The sequence below is a fragment of the Chrysochloris asiatica genome, unplaced genomic scaffold (genome assembly GCF_000296735.1).
Source record: "Chrysochloris asiatica unplaced genomic scaffold, ChrAsi1.0 scaffold00469, whole genome shotgun sequence".
Lineage (NCBI taxonomy): Eukaryota > Metazoa > Chordata > Mammalia > Afrosoricida > Chrysochloridae > Chrysochloris > Chrysochloris asiatica.
Genome location: NW_006408987.1, coordinates 1,113,821 through 1,119,596, shown reverse-complemented (window position 1 = coordinate 1,119,596; position 5,776 = coordinate 1,113,821).

Sequence of the window (5,776 nt, the reverse complement as noted above, 5' to 3'; positions counted from 1 at the left end):
AGCTACCTACTTGTCAGATCAGTCCAAAATATCCATGTACAGAAAGCTAGTTACATGGCAGACGATTCCAAAATATCCATATACTACAAGCTAGCTACATGGCATGGTAGTGGAACATTTCCATATTCAGAGTTCTAGGTACATGGCAGATGTGTCCAACATGTCCATATACTGAGAGCTGGCTACATGGCAGAGAAGTCCAATATGTTCATATACAGAGAGCTACCTACTTGGCAGATCAGTCTAACATATCCATGTACAGAGAGCTAGCTAAAGCAAGGGTAGTGCAACATTTCCATATTCAGAGTTATAGCTACAAGGCAGATGAGTACAACTTGTCTATATACATACAGCTAGCTACATGGCAGAGTAGTGCAACATTACCATATACAGAGTCCTAGCTACCTGGCAGATGTGTCCAATGTATCCATATACTGAGAGCTAGCTAAATGGCAGACAAGTCCAATATGTTCATATACAGAGATCTATCTACTTGGCAGATCAGTCCAACAAAACCATGTACAGCTAGCTAGCTTCATGGCAGATGAGTCCAAAATGTCCATATATAGAGAGCTAGCTATATGGCAGGGTAGTGCAATATTTCCATATACAGAGTTCTATCTACAAGGCAGATGAGTCCAACTTGTCTATATACAGAGAGCTAGCTACATGACAGAGTAGTGCAACATTTCCATATACAGAGTTCTAAGTACATGGCAGATGTGTCCAACATGTCCATATACTGAGAGTTAGCTACATGGCAGAACAGTCCAACATGTTCATATTCATTCAGGGTAGTAGCTACATGGCAGATGTGTCCATGGTGTCCATATAGTGAGGGACACCTACAGGGCAGAGAAGTCTAATATGTTCATATACAGAGAGTTACCTACTTGGTAAATCAGTCCAACCTATCCACGTACTGAGAGCTAGCTACATGGCAGATGAGTCCAAAATGTACATATACAGAGAACTAGCTACATGTCAGGGTAGTGTAACATTTCCATATGCAGAGTTATAGCTACAAGGCAGATGAGTCCAACTTGTCTATATACAGAGAGCTAGATACATGTCAGAGTAGTGCAAAATTTCCATATACAGAGTTATAGCTACAAGTCCTATGAGTCCAACCTGTCTATATACAGAGAACTCGCTACATGGAAGAGTAGTGCAACATTTCCATATTCAAGGTTCTAACTACATGGCATATGTGTTCAACGTGTCCATATACCGAAGCTAACTATATGGCAGAGTAGTCCAATATTTCCATATTCAGGGTAGTACCTACAAGGCAGATGTGTCCAACGTGTCCATATACTGAGAGCCACCTACAGGGCACAAAAGTCCTATATGTTCATACAAAGAGAGCTATATACTTGGCAGATGAGTTTGACATATCCATGTACAGAGATTTAGCTGCATGACAAACTATTCCAAAATGTTCATATACAGAGATCTAGCTACATGGCAGGGTAGTGCAACATTTCCATATACTGAGTTCTAGCTACATGGCAGCTGTGTCAAAGGTGTTCATACACAGAGAACTACCTACCTACATGTCAGACAAGTCCTATATTTTCATATACAGAGAGCTACCTACTTGGCAGATCAGTCCAACATATCCATGTACAGAGAGCTAGATACCTGGAAGACGAGATCAAAATGTCCATATACAGAAAGATAGCTACATGGAAGAGCAGTGTAACATTTCCATATACAGAGTTCGAGCTACATGGCAGATGTGTCCAACGTGTCCATATACTGAGAGTTAGCTACATGGCAGAGTAGTCCAACATGTCCATATTCAGGGTAGTAGCTACATGGCAGATATGTCTAACGTGTCCATATACTGAGAGACACCTACAGGGCAGAGAAGTCCAATATGTTCATATACAAAGAGCTACCTACTTGGTAAATCAGTCCAACATATCCATGTACAGAGAGCTAGCTACATGGCAGACGAGTGCAAAATGTCCATATACAGAGAGCTAGACACATGGCAAGTAAATGTAATATTTCCATATACAGTGTTCTAGCTACCTGGCAGATGTGTCCAACGTGTCCATATACAGAGAGCTAGCTACAAGGAAAATGAGTCCAACTTGTCTATATACAGAGAGCTAGCTACATGGCATAGGACTGCAACATTTCCAAATATAGAGTTCTAGCTACCTGGCAGATGTGTCGAAGGTTTTCATATACAGAGAGCTACCTACATGGCAGATCAGTCCAACATATCCATGTACAGAGAGATATCTTCATGGCAGATGAGTACAAAATGTCCATATACAAAGAGCTAGCTACATGGCAGAGTAGTGCAACATTTCCATATACAGAGTTCTAGGTACATGGCAGATGTGTCCAACATGTACATATACTGAGAGCTAGCTACACGGCAGAGTAGTCCAACATGTCCATATTCAGGGTAGTAGCTACATGGCAGATGTATCCAACGTGTCCATATACTGAGAGACACCTACAGGTCAGACAAGTCCTATATGTTCATATACAGAGAGCTACCTACTTTGTAAATCAGTCCAACGTATTCATGTACAGAGAGCTAGCTACATGGCAGACGAATCCAAAATATTCATATACAGGGATCTAACTACACGGCAGGGAAATGTAACATTTCCATATACAGTGTTCTAGCCACCTGGCAGATGTGTCCAACATGTCCAAATACAGAGAGCTAGCTATAAGGCAAATCAGTCCAACTTTTCTATATGCAGAGAGCTACCTACATGGCATAGTACTTCAGTATTTCCATATACAGAGTTCTAGCTACATGGCAGATATGTCATAGGTGTTCATATACATAGAGCTACCTTCATGTCAGAGAAGACCTATATGTTCATATACAGAGAGCTACCTGTTTGGCATATCAGTCCAACATATCCATGTACCAAGAGATATCTTCATGGAAGATGAGTCTAAAATGTCCATATACAGAGAGCTAGCTACATGGCAGAGTAGGGCAACATTTCTATATACAGAGTTCTAGCTACAAGGCAGATGAGTCCAACTTGTCTACATACAGAGAGCTAGCTACATGGCAGAGAAGTCCAATATATTCATATACAGAGAGCTACCTACTTGGCAGACCAGTCCAACATATCCAGGTACTGAGAGCTACCTAATAGCAGGATAGTGCAACATTTCCATATTCAGAGTTATAACTACAAGGCAGATGAGTACAACTTGTCTATATACATAGAGCTAGCTACATTGCAGAGTAGTGCAACATTACCAAATACAGAGTTGTAGCTAACCACATACTGAGAGCTAGCTACATGGCAGACAAGTCCAATATGTTCATATACAGAGATCTATCTACTTGGCAGATCAGTCCAACATAACCATGTACAGAGAGCTAGCTACATGGCAGACGAGTCCAAAATGTCCATATACAAAGAGCTAGCTACATGGCAGGGTCATGCAATATTTCCATATACAGAGTTCTAGGTACAAGGCAGATGAGTCCAAATTGTCTATATACAGAGAGCTAGCTTCATAGCAGAGTAGTGCAACATTTCCATATACAGAGTTCTAGCTACATGGCAGATGTGTCCAACGTGTCCATATACTGAGAGCTAGCTACATGTCAGAGTAGTCCAACATGTCCATATTCAGGATAGTAGCCACATGGCAGATTTGTCCATGGTGTCCATATACTGAGAGACACCTACAGGGTAGATAAGTCTAAAATGTTCATATACAGAGAGCTACATACTTGGTAAATCTGTCCAACGTATCCACGTACTGAGAGCTAACTACAAGGCAGACAAGTCCAAAATGTCCATGTACAGAGAGCTAGCTACATGTCAGGATAGTGTAACATTTCCATATACAGAGTTATAGCTACAAGGTAAATGAGTCCAACTTGTCTATATACAGAGAGGTAGATACATGGCAGAGTAATGCAACATTTCCATATACAGAGTTACAACTACAAGGTAAATGAGTCTAACTTGTCTATATACAGAGAGCTAGCTAAATGGAAGAGTAGTGCAACATTTCCATATTCAAAGTTCTAGCTACATGGCAGATGTGTCCAACGTGTCCATATACTGATAGCCAGCGACAGGGCAGTCAAGACCAATATGTTGAAATACAGCGAGCTATCTACTTGGCAGATGACTTTAACATATCCATTTACAGAGAGCTAGCTACATGACAGACGATTCCAAAATGTTCATATACAGAGAGATAGCTACATGGCAGGGTACTGCAACATTTCCACATACTGAGTTCTAGCTACATGGCAGATGTGTCAAAGATGTTCATATACAGAGAGCTACCTACATGGCAGACAAGTCGTATATTTTCATATACAGAGAGCTACCTACTTAACAGATCAGTATAACATATCCATGTACAGAGAGCTAGCTACATGGAAGATGATACAAAAATGTCCATATACAGATAGCTAGCTACATGGCAGCATAATGCAACATTTCCATATACAGAGTTCTAGCGACCTGGCCGAATAATCCAACTTGTCTATATACAGAGAGCTGGCTACCTGGCATAATAGTGCAACATTAACATATACAGAGTTCTAGTTACATGGCAGATGTGTTCAACGTGTCCATAAACTGAGAGCTAGCTACATGGCAGACAAGTCCAATATGTTCATATACAGAGAGTTACCTACTTGTCAGATCAGTCCAACATATCCATGTACAGAGAGCAAGCTACATGGCAGACGATTCCAAAATGTCCATATACAGTGAACCAGCTACATGGCAGGGTAGTGCAACATTTCCATATACAGTGTTCTAGCTACAAGGCACGTGTGTCCAACATGTCCAGGTACTGAGAGCTAGCTAATTGGAAGACAAAACCAATATATTCATATACAGAGAACTACCTACTTGTCAGATCAGTCCATGTACAGAGAACTAGCTACTTGACAGACGAGCCTAACTTGTCTATATACAGAGCGCTAGATACATGGCAGAGTGGTGCAATATTTCCATATACAGAGTTATAGCTACAAGGCAGATGACTCCAACTTGTCTATATACAGAGAGCTAGCTACATGGCACATTAGTGCAATATTTCCATATACAGATTTCTAGGTATAAGGCAGATGAGTCAAACTTGTCTATATATAGAAAACTAGCTACATGGCAGAGTAGTGCAACATTTCCATATACAGAGTTCTAGATACATGGCCGATGTGTCTAATGTGTCCATACACAGAGAGCTAGCTATATGGCAGAACAGTCCAACATGTCCATATACAGGGGACTAGCTACATTGCCATGTACTCATCTGCCATGACTCCAAAATGTTCACGTACAAAGAGCTAGCTACATGACAGGGAGGTGCCACATTTCCATATACACAGTTCTAGCTGCAAGGCAGATGAGTCCAACTTGTCTATATACAGAGAATTAGCTACATATAAGAGTAGTGCAACATTTCCATATTCAGAATTCTAGGTACATGGCAAATGTGTGCAACGTGTACATATACTGAGAGCTAGCTATATGGCAGAGTAGTCCAACATGTCCATATTCAGGGTAGTAGCTACATGGAAAATGTGTCCAACGTGTCCATATACTGAGAGACACCTACAGGGCAGACAAGTCCAATATGTTCATATACAGAGAGCTACCTACTTGGTAAATCAGTCCAATGTATTCATGTACAGAGAGCTAGCTACATGACAGACAAGTCCAAAATATCCATATACAGAGAGCTAACTACATGGCAGGGAAATGAAACATTTCCATATACAGTGATCTAGCCACCTGGCAGATGTGTC